We start from the raw sequence: 18,417 nt of genomic DNA, 5'->3' as shown, positions 1-18,417 counted from the left end.
AAAATTGACAGTTAGAAGCATAACTCTCTATGTGCACACAAAATTTTAAGTGCTGAACGTCTTTTCCTTGACAATTATTGGATAAAATTATAAATAATTTATAATTAAATAATTATTTTATATTTATTATAGATAAAATCTGATTGAGCTAATCTCTAATCTTTAGGGTATTTTGAAATGGTTTTATAAAACAGATAAGCTGATTCATGTTTGTGTGTAGAATCAAACAAATATATCATGGAAATTGGTTAAGTTATCATGACATTTGTTGCTGAAGTCATCAGACTGTAAGTACTTACTGCTACCCGTGCGAAGCCGGGGCGGGTATACTAGTTGTTGATAAAGAAACCCGAGATTACATCCAACTAATAAATTTTATAAAACTACTGAACATATATAGAAATACGAGCTTCAACGTAGATTTTCTCATAGCCCATAAAAACCCACGTGTTATTCACACGAGATAGGTAAAACGAATGAAGATGTAAACTTACAAGTGATGCATATTGCATGGGACGGCAGAAAAATTTCTTGCGACGAATCGTATATAGATACGACAATTAAGCAAAAAAGTTGAAGAGCAATATTGATATTGTTTGGAAGGAAATCAATCTGTTTTTTTAAATGTAATATATAGTCAGATTGTTTGAGTGGCGGCAAGAAGACAAGTTTTTTTTTTCTGTGGTCGGCGTAATGCATTTCAATGAAGGTTTGAGGAATACAGTTTGACTAGCAGTAAATCTCATGTACCATCAGGAACATTTAATTTCACAAACCGGCCATTAATATCAATTTGTCCTCACTCATTTACTAAATTTGTTACAAAATGAATTAAATTATTACGGGGAAACAAATTGGTTGCCTATGGCGTCAATGGTGACAATTATATGTAATTTTTACTTGATAACTCAAACTTCGATTACTTGAATATCTTGATAACTCGATAAGTTGAATTTCTCTTGCCTCAAGTAAACTCGAGGCTTTTTCTTTCCGATGAAGCCTGTCTCATGCTCCAACAGCATTCCCTATCGGCAACAATTCTAAGACCAATTATCGATTGATTAAAATAATGCCGCATTAAAATAGAAACATATATAATACATAATAATAATATTGATTGTATTATATATTACTTAATTCGAGATATCAAAATTCGACTGTATTTGAGAGATTTTGTAGATCCTCAACTGTCTGAAAAAAATTTCAATCTCAAGGTATTTTATAATTTTACTACGAAAAAAATATATGTAATTTCTCGGTATCAAAGCTCGTTTTACTCATTGTGGAAGAAACAATAACGCATATTTAATTACAAAGATAATCCGATGCTATCAAGTTCTGGTTTACAAGTGTAACCGATCTTACATTCAATAACAAAAAACCTTGACAAAAACAAACCCTTTCAGTTTCTATTAAAGTCAAAAACAGGTCAATAAAAAAGGTCCATAATAATAAAACTTTTATCAGTCCGAATTGTGACGTTCAAAGGATGCCGACAGGTTTATTGGATAAATTCGATGAGTATCGTGGGTGTTCTTCATTCATGCCCCTTCTATTTCACAGTTGTTTCGAGGAATGTGTAACGAATTCATTGTTTTGGGGTGCATTTTTGTTAATCGAGGGATGAAACTGCATCTTTTTCGGAACGATTTCGACTGACACGGTTTTTGTTTAAGGCGATTATCTGTGCTACTGTAAATTTTACACAGATAATGGAATCGTGTAATAAACCGACAAAGAGTTTGTTGGGTAATGTATTTATTATACGTTTTAATTTTGTGACATAATGTATTTTGCCTTTAAAACAAGATGGATAGTCTGGCCTGAGAGAAAGCAATATAATTATGGAATAAAAACAGTGTAACAACAATTATAATAATATGCTAATGGCGCCTAATTTTACAAAATTAACGACTAATTTGGCCGTCAATCTTGAAATAATTCTTTCATAAAATTGCCTCCGGACGGCGAGCAATCAGTGTCCATGGGTTTACACTATTTTTGAAATAACTTAATGCATGACTTAAATGCTTGGACTCTTTAATAAGAGCACGCGGCTTAATATAGATTTTTAAAAATTTAACAGTACTAATTCATTGAACAAATTCCAATACAGATTATGTTTATGATCGATATTAAATTGAAATTCCAACTGAAAATGAATAGATTCTGTTAACACATGTCAATTTGCGATTGTGTCGGTCAAAATGGAATTCCATAACGTTAACGATAATCGTTGGGGTTTATTCTCATAATGAACATATTTCTGTTATTGTGTACAGTATTAAATATTTAAATTATTTCACTAGCGAAGATGAGAGAAAATCGAATTGACAGAATTATAATGGTCATGATTTGAGTGTATGAAATCCCACATTGGAAATAATTATTGAGTTGTATTATTCAATTTTATTAATTTAAGTACGATGTAAAAAATCATCAATTGTAACTAATGCAAACATTGTAAACATTATGCAAAAATACTGTTGTAAATGTAACGTATAAATCATTCTTAAAAAAGTATTCAGTTTAATTGACACCTAAGATTATTTAAATGAGTGAAAATTGGAATAAACACATCAATTGGAAGCTAACACATTATGGCGTACTCCAATAGATATGCAAAGTAGATTTCAGAGTTATAGTTTACAGTGTGGTCGGGAGAAAATTATTAATATATTGGCTTTCGGATCGCTTTATTTACGTTTAAGCATAATCTTGTTATTATTAGCAAAAAGTAGTGTTCCATTTAAAATGATTGAATGTAGCTGTGAATGGTAAAAATGTGCCCGATCATTTGCATGAAATCTCAATATTTGCGTGAGGCAAAGTCATTTATTTATGATTTTAATTAAGCAGTTGTATGACATGAATAATGAGTCTTTAGCGATCTTTTTACTTTGCATTAAATACCGTTTGTGTGGATATTGTAAAAATTTTATTCTTTGCCGTATAAATCAATTTGTAAAAATATTAACTGTGTTCCAGAGCATAATATGTAAATAAATGAGTCAAGTGATAGCTAGACTAAAAAGTTAAGTTATTATAGATTAACATGCACATACATAATATACCCACTGGCATTAATAGCCATTTTACATTTTAGTAATTTAAATGACTCCATTTGAACCAACACAAAAACTAAAATGATATCTTAAACGGCCACCAGAAGCCAATAAATAACTTTATTAATATGTTGAGTCTTCTAAAATGACCACTCAAAACGCTAATTGATGGATTAAGCAAATAACTGTTCCGGATTAACTATATTTATCGGTTTCTGTGATTGCCTCACATGTGCTAATCCCTTTAAATTTCTTGTTGGGATGCTGTTGCAGCACGCTTTCAAATCACACGTAACTATTTATTATTAAGTTGTGTCGGTGATGGCCAATTATGTCTCGTAAGTTTTCATCAACAATTAGTATTTGATTTATTTTCATCACTTAGGAGGACTTTAATGTTAAACCTCTACAAGTCCTTGGAGATTTTTTAGACTTAATGGTCAAAATTATTGAAATTAATTGATATGTTAAGTTGAATACAACATGGAAAATTGGTTCATTGGAGTTTTACTTTATGATAAACATAATCTAGAATTTGCGTTCAACGTGTCCATTCGGAGCGCGATACAATTCAATTAAAAGAAGTCGAGTAAGCACACAACGCGATTCCTGGACTCGAAACGTATAAAAAATCAGTAATTCTTCCTGTGCGAAGAAAAGAAGATTTCCTCCGAGATAGCACGCGCCAACGTAATAAAATACGGTCTTGACGTCAAGACGCGTGCTCTCTATTACTTGGCGTAACTAACTAGCTGCGCTTTGATTATAAACGGCATACTTTTCTTTTCCTATTGTGTTCTCCTCGTGAATTACCTCCATCCGAACACAATAGTGCAAATGCAATTTACTGCTCTCATGTAAACACATTTATATCGTTTAAATACATACAAATAACGTTCTCTGGAAATAATTACCTATAATAATGTGGATTATTTTAGAAATTTGCTACTAGGCTTTGTACCATGCTAAAGTAAACGTTTTGAAAGAGTTATAATTGTTTTTTATGGTTTTATGTTATCAAAACAATTTTAAGAGTAGTGAAACTCAATTGTTTGAAATACACTGTTCCAAGAAATTAACACACTACACCAATAATTGATTGATTGTTATTAATATTTTCTGAAAACAGGAAAAATAAACGTACACACTCTTTGTATATTTATTTAAAAATAGGTTGTATTTATAATAGTTACAAAAAACTTAAAATACATTGTTTTTCTAAAAAAAAATAAAAATGAAGAAAATTTAATGTTCCACCTTTACCATGAGTGACTCTAAGGTATTCGGTCGGTTAGAATGGACCATTCTACATCCCTCAAAAATGTCCAAAATTTGTTTGGATTAAGGTCTGAACTGTCAGCTGGCCAAGCCATAGCATTAATTTCGGCATGATCTGTATTTCGTCTCTACGATCCACCGTTGAGGTCGGGCGTCGAAGAGGAACACGGGGTTGCAAATCTTCTCCAAGTCATTATCGAATAGTTTTAATATTTATTCGAATCCCTTCTATGTTTTCTAACTGAGACTGTAAACTTTTTGTAGTCACAAACCGTTGTCTCAAAGTTTTAAGTCTCATAAAACGATCTTGAGCACGAGTTGTACCACCATTCCTACCCTGTTTTGGTCACCTAGTATTTAAGAACTATTTGATTGAATAGAAAATTTGATTAACAAAATTATAGATAGTGCGTTAATTTCTTGAATCAGTGTATAATTACAGTTAAAACAACTATTGTATTTAAACTTCAGTATTCATTTAAACACTTTTTAATATTATTATTTATAATATTTTATTCATTTTGTAACTTGTCAGAACACAATTTAATGCTGCAGCAAAACCTCGATCAAAATTCGGAACCGCATAAACGGCGTTGGGTTGGATCATATTAAAGTTGTTCTTACGTGTGCCTGATAAAAACCAGATATATTAGCAAATGCATTTGGTACTTCAGCTGCTGAAATCCGATTAAATTTCATCTAAATACAGATATTGCAAAAAGTGGGAATTCAACAAGTCGAAAATTGTCGATTCATTACATGTAACTACATCAACGTAACGTATTTTTAGTATTTAGTTTATCATTTGGATTTTATTGTAAAATACAAACATTGTTAATACCCGTTACCAGCGCATGATTTACCTTCGAAACAAATATCAAATCCTAACTCGGCAGGTAATTAACATTTCTCGTACCGTATCTTTTTGCAAGTAAAAACGTTATCATGCAAAATAAATTGACCCAATTCAAGATCTAATCTAACTGTAATATTTTATAAGTCACTCTATGATATATCTCCTAACAAGAAACTTCAAACAAGTCTTCATGTTAGTTTCATTTGACTCTTTCACCTCGCAAATCCACCTACAATCACATGGAACAGCTTTCTAGCATTCCATTCTTCTCAATAAAACGCCCTGCTATAATCACTTGAAATATATTAATTATTGCGATTCGTTTTACTGCTTTAATATTTAAATCGTGATTTGGTTATTAACATTTTAAAATCAAATTAAATATTTTATATTGAATAAAATGCTCACAATGCTTTAAAGAAAACTAAGCACAGTTGCATGTTCTTGTTTTATTTCCTTCTTGTACAAAGATTTCATAGAACACCGTCAATTAATAATCTCCTCTAACATTTTCACCTTGTTGTTCTCCATTACATGCGAAGTTCTCCACATCGTTTATATAAGAATTTTTAACTAGAACAAAATAGATTAATTATTTTGCAGCATCGCCTCCATATATATTACTGGAATTTTATTCACTTATCAGGTTACTGTGATATTTATCCGGCAGATTTCTCTACAAACGTATCTTTTATATCACCTGCCATAAATTATTAAGGCATAAAATATTAATTAACAGATTAGGCTCGTAAAGTGCCTCCTCGGTTTATACAGCATCGCATATGGTGCCAATCCAATTTATTCTTCCTTTTGTTGACATTATTCCCAATTTATTGTCCACGAAAGTGTCAAAAATAGGAAAGTGAAACATAATTACTAATGTTGATCGTCCAGACAGAAAATATACAACGGTTAATTATTTCCTTGCATATCAAGATGTATAATTTTCTTTTGATTTAATTCCATTAATCATGATCTTGTGTTTTCACTTAACAGTTTTCCAGTGGAAATGGAAATACAAGTCGCGGAGAAAGTAAACAATATTAGTAAAACGGATTTAATATAATCAATATTCATGGATATTAAATTAGTGTAATTTGATTATATTAACATTGTAATTAAACTTAATGTGCTTTGGTTTTATGCAATATTCAAGTTGACACACACTATTAAGAAGAATGTTTTGTATATACAGATGCATTTTATTTGAATTTATGAATTAATATTATATACATGTGTGTGTAGAATTAAATTAATTATAAAATGAGAACAGAAAAATTTGAATGGAATTAATCCAGCCAAGGAAAGTATTTCTTATTTATTATAAACTTTTCAAAAAAAATAATAGTAGTAATGATAATACTTATACAGGGTGTCTCTTAATTAATGGGTCAAAGCTATCTTATTCGAAAATTAATAATCAATGAAATAAGGAAAAAAAAAAATAAGATTTTATTTTGGAATTTTTCATTTACTTTATTATAAATTAGCCTGTTTGAGCAAAATCTATTGAAAGAACCCACTTTGATCTATACAAAAGATATTGAATAAAATCAAATATTAAAAACTAATATTTGTATATCTGTATTTTGGTTTGGTTAAATAAATATATAAAAAGAACAATAAAGAACACCCTGTATAATAATATAATATATATTATTCAAAGGTTGTATCTTGTATCATATTGAAATTTAAAATATGATTTAATAAATCACCTATTACCTATATATCGACCCTGATTAAATATGTTGTTCCTGCACATAAACTAGACAAACCATCCAATTTACCATCAAGTAAAACGTCATAATCAAAAATATAACATCGTTTGTAACCTTTACGAGGAATGTAATGAATATGTAGTGCTCGCATTGGAAACAAGCCGATCGGAGTGTTGAATGTTGAAACATACAGCGGGGAAACAATGTTCCTGTTCTCATAGAGTCAGGGAACAAACTAATAAATAATTACCCTATCATAACAATCTTCGTATTTACTATAACGATAAATAACGAGCGCGGCAATGTGCACTCAAATCACATATACAAGGCGTTCGTGCCGTTAAAAGTCACACCTCCACAATGATAATTACACGTTGCCGACCTGCTTACCAATTATATTTATGAGACACTCGCTACATTAACACTTATTAATAGGCTACTTATCTGATCCTTCGATTTTTTAATCTTATTTAAATGTGTATATGTCTATGATACGAATTTATCAGGCCCTAGATCAACCTCTCAACTAAAAACAGCATCCACGGTATAAAATTGTACGGGGTGCCGCACTAGAGGAACTAAATCTTAAACATAAGCATATTGAATTAACAGTTTCATCTCATAATAATATTTCTTCAGTGCACCTGATCATATAGCATAAAACGAATATATGCTGCGGTCTGTCTTCTTCCAGTTTTTCGAAAAACCACCAACCCGAGTGTCCGAGAGTGAAGAGAGCCACCCAGAACGTTCGGTTTGGCATACGCCGAAGATTCGCGGTTCGAGTCACGAGGACATTGTTACACTCACGTGCCAGATCGCATTTCAATGGGAGCCGAGCCGAACGATCGCAAGATTGACAGGCCAGATTGTGTCCACGACCGTTTTAAATCTCTCTATGAAGTCGCATTTCAAAGACTTTCATATCGGTTCTTTTAACGTATGTACTGTGACAAGCTAATGTCTTTTGTAGGAAAGTCCTTCAATTACATCGGTACGTTTGTGATTCGTCATCCGGGTGGTGTTTTTTTTATAAATACTGATTGGGTTGTTGATCTGTCAATTTTAGATGAGGCGATATGTCACATGGGATTTTTAATGTTATAATAAGGAAGGATGTTTTTGATGATTAATAACATTTATCAAGTTAATTCAGTTAAAAAAAAATGTATGCCTCGAATTATTTAAATTACATCGTCTTTTTAGAAATATATACTTCTTAAGTAATATTTATTGAAGTAGGATTAAGTTAGTAATGATAAAAGCATTAAAAAGTCTTTTTAATTCATTTATTTGTAATTTTTTTCATCATTAAACCATTATCCAGTTCTGAAAAATATTAATATAAATATTGAAATGCTATTATTCAATGTAAATATTGAAAGTAAAAGAAAATAATCAGAAATTCATGAAATTTGAATTAAATGTGTAAAAAATAAAAATAATGAACATAACTATTGATATTTTAAACATGTCCAAGAAATTGAAAATGAAATTAAATTATTTATGCAGATTTATTGTTGTGTTTTTTAAAACAATATATAATTTTCGTAAGTCGACTTTCCTAATATATAAAAATAGTAGATGTAGTTATTTAATAACTTATTTTTAATTTTGTTGTTTTTTAAATTACGTATATATATATATATATATATATATATATATATATATATATATATATAAATCTTTTATAAATTATGTTTGTAAATATTAGAAATAAGAGAAATATAATAACCAATTTTAATTTGAATTAATTTTTTAAAAAATATTATATATAACGAATATTAACAACAATTTGAAACAAAATAAAATAATACATAATATGTAAATAATATATTCCTAATAAATTTTATAAATAAAATTAAAACTTCGTTTAAATTAAGATACATGATTTATAGAAATTATTTATATCATTTTTATCAAAAATATCAAAGTGAAATTAAGACAACAATTTGGACCGAAATTTAAACGAGTTTTATAAGTGTGTACGCATATCAAAAAACAATAAAAAGAAGTGAAAACATACATTTGCAAGATTCTAATCTGGTAAATGAATATGAATGAGATAGTCGCGTTTTTAACAACAAACAGTATAAATGAAAAATTTTAAAGAGATCTTAATCGATGTTAATTGAGTCTATCAAGACGAGTGTAAATTATGGTTTCACATGTCAAAACTAATATATATTTAGATAATCTGTTCCAAAAGCTTCTATTATTGACGTCAATCTATCAGTTTATCTAGTAATTTGCCCTGATTATTTAATTAGATACCCCATTAAAATTGGAGTTTTAGAAAAAACAGTCAAATGTTTTTTTTTTTTTATAAATATTCTCATAAAACAAATTGCCAAAGTTGTAAAACGAGTAGATAACATGCTTATAGACCTGTTGTTTCAATAAACTGGTTAGTAAAATATTTGCTTATCTGCACTAATCATCGAATTTCTTAATGTAACCATTGATTAACAAAACAGATATGGCACAGTTGCTTGTATTTATGTATTGAGATAGGCAGAACAATGATATGTAATTTGTAATAGATTACCGTTGAATAATATTTGCATTAGTATTTTCATAGAAAGCAATAATACCGATACCCAACAAGTACATGATAAAAAAACGTAACGATAAAACAAACCTTCAACGTCCTAACTGAAGACGGGCATGTTGGAATCTTGGTGTGAGGTAACGATAATTAAATTAAACGATTTTATACAGCCAAACGGGAGGTTTGTATACGCATTCCATTTTTAATAAGGCCATAAGAAATTTAATACAGATTAATTAACATTGTTCTTGTTTAGGATCGTCTGCTGGTCTTGCGCTCCGCTTGTTAAATACTTCATACCCAATTTGAAAGAATTTTACCAAAACTGGCACTTGTTCTCCCATGTTTTATACATAAGACGCAGTTTTATGGTGAGGCACTGAGCTGTATATAAATCTCTACTCTTTACGTTGGAAAATAATTTAATAGTTAGTAGTAGTAGTTTTCCTAAAAAAATCTTGTTTTTCATGTTTTTATGCAATATTGTAACTCGGTGTATAAATATAATGTTGCTTTTTTCGAAAAACGTTTTTCATATATAGGTGCTTGTCATGCCATTCGAATTAGACATTTAATAAGAGTACGTTGTATCTAATAAACATTCCTGAACACCATTTACTATCAATTAAATCATATTTTTTATAGATTGATAGTTGTTTACTTTCTACCAATTTAATTCAATCTCTAGAATTTCTAATCTCAATAATCAACGTGCACCGAAAACATGCGATGCGTTCGTCGGAAATACCCAAACGACATGATCTCGATGAATGCGAAGGAATATGGAATTGATTTACGGCTGAGCATGTAGGAAAGGAACGCGGGACTTAAAGAAAACAAAACGTGGCGCATTACCTTTGATTGTAACTGCTTGTCACCGTACAAGGCACATCGACTTAATAAATTATCGACTTATGCGCGTGGCCGTTTTTGTTTCGCGCGTGCGTTTATTATTTCACCTCTCACGCCTACCCTGTCAACAACACACGAGGAAGTATCAAATTTTAAACGGCAGTAATGCCGTTTTATCAAAGTGTCATGGACAATGGTATTCGAGCATTTCGATAAACTTGAGTTCTTTAATTTCAACACATAATTACCGTTGGAAAAAAATGGAAAAAATGTTTTGGTCGACTTCAGTGAATGTTATAAAAATTGTTTTCTGTATGACTCGGCAAAAATCGGTAACATTTTTATTGTGAAGAAACAAAAATACAGTTTGGACATTTTTATGAAGAACAGAACCTCGTTCAATTTTGAATTCTATAAAAAAGTCAAAAAATTTCAAAATAATATTTATTCATTGTGGCAGAATTAAAAATCACATTTTTCTAAGGAATTTCTTCTTTTAATCATGTAAACTTTTGAATGGGATATCAAAACTGTCTCAGAATACCAAATATAGTCTTAACTCATTATCAAGACGTACGGTACACAAATGAAAGGTGAATTTGGTTTCACATCTTTATTAAAAATAAGGCAATCAATTCTTCAAAAGGGTTAATTGCTATTGCTATATGATGTTGGATCTATGAATGAAAGTCATATTGACGGAATAATAAGATGTCTGAGGTACAAATTAAGGTTCAAGATATGAAAAATAAATCATAAACAAAATCACAGAAATTAGTAAAGATTGCCCCAAAGAGGAAAATATTTGTAGATCGTGGAGATTTCAGGGTTGTTAGTTAGGACGAGAATGAACAATCAATAGTTGTTATCTAAAAAATAGCCAAAGTAAACAAAAGTGCTATGGCTATATCACATGTTAATCTTGTGATGGTTATTCTCCGAAAGAGGAAAAGCGGGAGTAGTAGTACGTCTAAACTTCCAAAAATTCTTTTTTCTTTTGAAGAAATTTAAATACTTTACAACTTACGCTCACTGTACAATTTTTCATGTATTCACATGACTACATCTACTGATATTTAGGAATAGTGTAAAGCATTGCACCTTTTACAGGATAATCCCGATAAAGCTGCAGTACATTATTAGGTGGTAGGTTCAGTGGGGTTTAGGTTCTTAAGATGTACAATGTGTTCATCATTTATACTACTCATCACTTTTCGTTCTATTATTTAGTTAGTTTAGTTAGTCAGGATATATAATTTAATTAAAAAATTAGTATTTTAATTCAATCGAAGTCTTATTAGCAATTTAAATTTTAAAATATGTTAAATACAATATCATTTTTTTTTCTCATAAAACATTTCTGATTTTTTTTACAGGGATATTACATTAATGAGTGGCATATTTAGCTAATTGATGTAAAAATAAATTTAATAAAATTTATTTTCATGTGATATAATGAATAAGAATTATTGATCTTTCGATACTCCTGCACTCTTGAACAGTACATTGTAATTAACAACACAAAAAAAAAAAAGAAAAAATAGATTTGTAAATGATTGAATATCATATATGGATACAATTAGTGTAAACCAGTGTAGGATACATCAATCGTTCTCATCAAAATTGATTCTCGAAACGACATTATTAACAATTATAGGACATAATTGCGATAATTAAACGAAATTAATACAGGCTACCGCATAAAAACAATATTATTTATCACAGCAATAAATAGGATAGTCTGTGTACAGTAATTGTCGTTCGTTAATTCTTTAATAACATATAGAACCGGGCGAGAATGTTCATTAATATTTTATTATCAGCCGCATAAAATTTAGTAGTTTATTGTTGACACTAAAGTTAATGGCCGAGTAGATTGTAAGCGATAATTTCAAAGGACGAACTATTTTCCATAGTAAAACAATATAAATGAAGTCCAGTTTATCTGTAGGGACATGATGGAACTGGTATCAGATAAAGAATGCACCGCGGTAATATTTCATCGGTCCAGACCTACAGCAACGCGAGATTTTAGCGACAATGTTCATACAGCATTTTATTGCTCTTTTCGCATAGCCATACAGCTGTTTCTATTAATTATACTATACTGAACTTAAATAATATCATTAAAAACACATCATTTGCATAAAATAATAAATAATAAATAAAATTAAAAAAACATATTCTTTACTCGAAAAACAAAATTTAATTATTTACACTATATAACTAAATCACTGTCAAATACGTTAATTAAGTGGAATTAAATAAAAAGATTAATTAATTAAAAATTAAATAAATTTAGAATTTCCAAATTTTTATACAATTTTATAATACACATAAATAGATATTGTAAAAAAAACAGTTTAATGTGTGGGTCCCCAAACGAGTTCAATGTTGGTTGGTTTGTATCATTATAATTATTTATAAATTAAATAAATTTAAAATTTACATATTTATTTAAAAAAATATATTATGTTCTTATTGTTAAAAAGAAATAGATTAAAAAGAGTTTAATGTGATTGAATTTGTAACATTATTTAAGTAAAAAATATTAAAAAGTACATTCTATACTTGAAAAACATAAATTAATTTTTTACCCAATAAATTAGTTATAATTTGAATAAATTTAAAATTTATATATTTATTCACACAATTTTAGTTTATGTAGGTATTGTTGTCCACTCAAAAGTGTTTAATGTGATTCAGTTTGTAATATCATTTAAGAAAAAATATTTAAAAAATTAAAAAGTACATTCTCTACTTGGAAAACATAAATTAATCTTTTAATTCACTTTCAAAATATGTTAACGAAGTGAAATTAATAAAAAGTTACAAATTAATTATAAAATTAAATAAAATTGGAATTTACATATTTATTTACACAATTTTATATTGCATACGTATTGTTAAAAAGAAACATGTTAATGAGTGTGCCTCTAAAAGTTAAAAAGTATATTTATTATTTGATTGAAAAACAATTTAATTTTTACACAATATAATTAATTCAGACAGAATACATTAAAAAAGTGAAATTAACTATTAAGAGTACAATTAATTACAAATTAAATAAATAAATTTGTAATTCACATATTTTTTTCACAATTTTATATTATATAAGTATTGTTAAAAAGTAACAGATTAATGAGTGCGCACCCAAAAGAGTTTAATGTGGTTGAGTTTGTAACTAGAGTCAAAAAATTTAAGTGGCTTAATGATAATTAATGATACCGTCGAAACGGACAATCCGGAGTAACTGATAATATCTTGCAAATAGTAAATCATAATGTTTAAATTGACAACTTAAATATAACATTGCAAAATTATACTCAGATTGAACACTGTAATTAATCAGTGCGCAATACTGAATGTTGATTGAATGTCTGTGATGACTTTTTGTTGATAAACATCGATAATTATTGTTTTCCACGTAGAAAAAACCAAACGTATTAATTAAGTTTTGTGTTTGTTTTTTAAGGTATATAGGTATTATTTTCCTTATTACGTTCTGGTTTCTTTTATTATAATCCTACGGTACTTTTTAATAAATAATATGTAAATTATTGCTGAAACAATAACAGTTACTCTTATTACATACATATGTAATAATTACAAGTTGGAAGAGATATGATGAAAATACATAATTTTAATTTCCGTTATAACATTATAAAATTCATAATTTCAATTATAATAAGTTTACCTTAGCTTAATTCATTTGAAAAGTAATTCCATTTAACAGTTTCCAACGTTTAATTAATTTTAATTCATATCGCCTTTAATGATAATTTTTAGATTGGATATCAATGAATAATAAATACTATTATATACAATATTACGCATATTGAAATAAAATCAGTTGAATATAACATTGATTGAAAATTCAATCGCGTACCTCCTTTGCAGTGAGTGTTTCGCTAAGAAAACCCATTGAGGATATTTATCTTAACTAGAACCTTTGCAATCTATGTGTGAGATGTTCGTATTACACTTGTTGCGTAATCTGTAGGTTCGTGTACTAATTAAAGATTGCCTATATGGTATTATATATCACCGTCCGTTTCAATAGAATTACATAGAAAGGATTTTCTATGTATGTAGGCTAATTCGCCTCTTATCTGACTGCCCTTATCTAAAAATCGCATTCTGCCTCGTTTGACACCGAAAAAGCGGCGGCGATTCGTGGCGATTGCGCCGTAATTGGCACTAATTGCCATAAGTAGTTGGAGGCCGTTATGGAATTTGTTCGCTTTTCTTGAATAATCCAACAATTGCCCGCGCTTTGATCATTAACGTGTGCTGGATTAAAGGAAATGAAATTGCTACTTAAACATTGCTTATCCATATAAAATGAAAACTGTTACAATTTACTTAAATCATTAATAAAATATCTTGAACATGTAGTGCAAAGTAAATTTAATTTTTTCATTGGTTTTGTACGAATATAAATTAAATTATAATATGTTAACAAATTGATTTTGTTATGAGTGTTTCCAGACCAAACAGAGAGACAAGTGACACTACTGTGCGGTCGATGGTATTCAGAATCAGAATTATCTATTGACAAATTGGCTTTGAGACACTAAATCAATTATATCACGATAGCACATGACAAGGACAATTTTTTTACATTGGTAAGATTATTGGAAATTAGGTTAAACAACAGTTTCACTTTACGTGAAACGAGACTGTTTCATACCAGATAATTTTTCATCACAGAAAATAACTCATTGCAATCTAATAAGAACATTTTTCATAATGAACATCTATATTGACTAATTGAATATGTTCACATCTGAATAAAGAAAATTGTTATTATAGTATAGTATAGGTAATTATACTAATACAGAGGTAGGTTTTGGAAACCTTTTTGTTTCACTTTATTGATTCTTACTTGATATTTAAATATGTTGCTGACCAATCAGATTGCAGAATACATATTCCACCTATTTGCATTCAAATATTTAATAATATATTTTTTAAATTACAAAATTACATTCAGTCACACTAATTAGCTTTAGTTAATTTCAACTTTTAGTTATAAATTCATTAAATACTCATTTGTTGGCATAATTAATTCATAGCCAATTCTAAAAAGTATATGGCTTAGAATTTACAATATTTATTTTATTTAGTGAATTGAATTTAAATAGTCATTAGCCGTTTAACACGTAATAATTTCGACGTATCTCAAAAGGAAATTCATTCTCAGACTTACCTATTTAAATATGTTGTATTACATTTCATTATATATTTATACATCCAATTAATGAAACTGTAATACAAAATTAAATTGGGATAGGGTAAGTAATATTTTTTATTAGTACTATTATATAATAAAGGGGAAACAGGTTACTACTTAGTTAAATACCATGTACTTAAAGACATATAACAATATGAATATAAAAATATAATAACATACAAGTTGGGATTTTCAACAATACATCATGAAAATCAGAAGATCAAGAAAAAAGTTGATAATTATCACTTTGTTTTACAATATCAATTTTTTCGAATATATTCATTTAACATAAATTTCGACCACAATGCTTATAGAATGTCCCAAATTGTTTTTGGTTGGTAGAAATATTTCTTGTCACAATAGACAAAATCTGATATGGGTAATCATAGACAACTATTTAAATATATGGTAAAAATTTATTTTATTTATTGAAATTATATTTAAAATTATTGGCTTATGTATCTCAAAACTTAAATTAAATCCCAAATTAAGTTAATTAACAGAAGTTCAGAAAATCTAAACCCCATGTTATATTCACATAAGTTAATTAACATGAGGTAACAGAACTATAATAAAATGAAAAGAAAAAAGAATACAAAAAAATATATTTTTGAAAAATGTTCCATTTTTGACAGTTTATTTCATTAAAAAAATAAATTCATAAAGAATGTTATATTTAATTTCATTTTTATGGCTAAAAATTACATTGTAGGTGTTACTTTGGGCCTAAAATTGTAACATTTTATCTAGTAAGTGCATACTTTTATGCTTTACAATTTAAAAATAAAAAAGTTTGCTAAATTGGACAAAAATACTAATTTTATGATATAAATTTATTCCCACTTTCAAATGGACTATACTGTATATTAAAATATTAAAAATAATTGATATGAATTCTGACACATATTTCAATTGTTGCAATTTGTAAAGAAGAATAATAAATTTGATAATTTTTATATTCATGACAAATATGTTATAAAATTACTTGAGTACATTAATTTTATTTAAATTATTTTTTTTCCAAATATTTTCTTATAAAATTTAATTTAATTTTGTATTTTAGTACTGTTAAAAAACTCAAACTATAAATATATCATGTCAAAATTTGCAATATTTACTGTATATATTGAACTTAAATAATAAAAACATAATTCTTGCATAGTATAATAATAATAATAATATTGATATGTCTCAAAAATTAGACGAATCAGTTAATTTCGTAAAAATTGTTCAAAATCTCAATAATTCATAAGTCACGAATACTACGATGACTAACTAAATTATAGACAATAATTTTGAAATAATATGAAAATATTATCGATGTGGTTTTTAATTAAATTACCTATCTAAAATAACTCAATGAACATTGAAGGTTAAACATATCCAAGAAAATCCTGTGTTAAAATCACACAAATTGATTAAAATGAGTAAGAAATAAGGACACGAAATATATACAAATAGTACGTAATTAAAAAAATTATGCAAATTGTCTAAAAATCAAATAAAACTGGAGGACGCATCTACTTTGTGAGCATCAAATATGCAACATTTACCCCCTCCTCTCTATAAAAATTTGGACTGGACGACACTTCACATAACAGACTTGACGCAAATCGTGAAGCCGCAGACGATTCGAAATTCGGATGCGTTTGGCAACTAGGCCTCGAACTGAATACATTTGGCAACAACGCGCCAACCAATCAGACTGCGGTATAACATTCCACCTTTTTGCATTCAAACCTTTAATATATTTTTTAAATTACAAAATTACATTCAAATTTTAGTTTACATATTTTATAATTTCATTAAATACTCATTTGCTGGCATAGCATTAATTCAGAGACAACTCTAAAATGTATCTGTCTAAGAATTTACAATATTTGTTTTATTTTCTCGTGAAATCACAAAAATCAGTTAAATGAAACACAGCACAACACACAATACCTTTACAAAGGGTAAACAACAAAAAAACTATGCAAATTGTCGAAAAGCGAGGTAAAAATCAATGGACTTGTTTACTGGTTCATGAGATTCCTGAAAACGTGGCATACACATGCGACCAATTCAATTATTTGTATTTATTTTGAAATATGTAAAAATACATTTAAGTATATGAATTTGTTGAAATTAATTTTAAAATTCTTTTTATATATTTATTATTAAATTATTTCGTTTTTCTTAGTTGCTGCCACAAAAAATACTATACTATAAAAATATGTGTTTAAAAATTTATAATTTATTTATAGGAATCACATTTGCTTGACTTATTAAAATAAGGTATTATTAAAATGTTTCAAAATGAATTTAATTGTCAAATTGGCTTAATTAGCAGTTTAAATAGTACATACCCGAAATTTTCATAAAATCCTGTCGTTAGTCACACCTCCATCAAATGAAATGTAGTATAGCAGACAAGAAGTAAACGGAAAAATAAATGGAGTTCTTGAATTAATCTAAAAATAAGTAAAAATAAATGTTTACTTTGATGTTAAGTATAAAGATAATTTAAATATACCTTAAATGAGTGACACATATATGAAATAGTTGAACTCAACAAAAAACTAATAAGGAAAAATAATTGTCACACACATTATCAAAATTTTTCGCAAGCATAAAATGTCTAATATTTACCCCGTTTCCTCTCTGCAAACCTTCGACGCATGCGCTGTATTATCCGAATTCAACTAAATCTCGTTCTGTTCGCACTTGGCAACAAAGCGTCGACCAATCAGAAACATCGAAGTAATTCCTGGAAACAATACGCGGTGCACCTGTTTGGTACACAAAATTTTTCACAAGAATCAAATTTTGATAATTGGATTAAAATACACAGCCTACTTAGCCGGCACGACTTCACCATC

The 18,417-nt window shown here is 28.3% G+C and overlaps 1 long non-coding RNA gene across 2 annotated transcripts; it reads right to left on the bottom strand.

Moving 5' to 3' along the window:
- Positions 1 to 5,485: 5,485 nt before the first annotated feature.
- LOC126264604 (uncharacterized) lies at positions 5,486 to 18,000 on the bottom strand. 2 transcript variants are annotated; one of them, XR_007547292.1, is made up of 2 exons: positions 17,905 to 18,000; positions 5,486 to 5,772 (listed from the first exon to the last, which is right to left on the bottom strand). It is a non-coding gene; the product is annotated as an uncharacterized LOC126264604 (long non-coding RNA). The 2 variants fall into 2 exon arrangements; XR_007547291.1 differs by lacking the exon at positions 17,905 to 18,000 and adding an exon at positions 7,728 to 7,916.
- Positions 18,001 to 18,417: the final 417 nt, after the last annotated feature.

The sequence above is a fragment of the Aethina tumida genome, chromosome 2 (genome assembly GCF_024364675.1).
Source record: "Aethina tumida isolate Nest 87 chromosome 2, icAetTumi1.1, whole genome shotgun sequence".
Taxonomy (NCBI): Eukaryota; Metazoa; Arthropoda; class Insecta; order Coleoptera; family Nitidulidae; genus Aethina; species Aethina tumida.
This window is presented reverse-complemented; position numbering and strand designations above follow the sequence as displayed.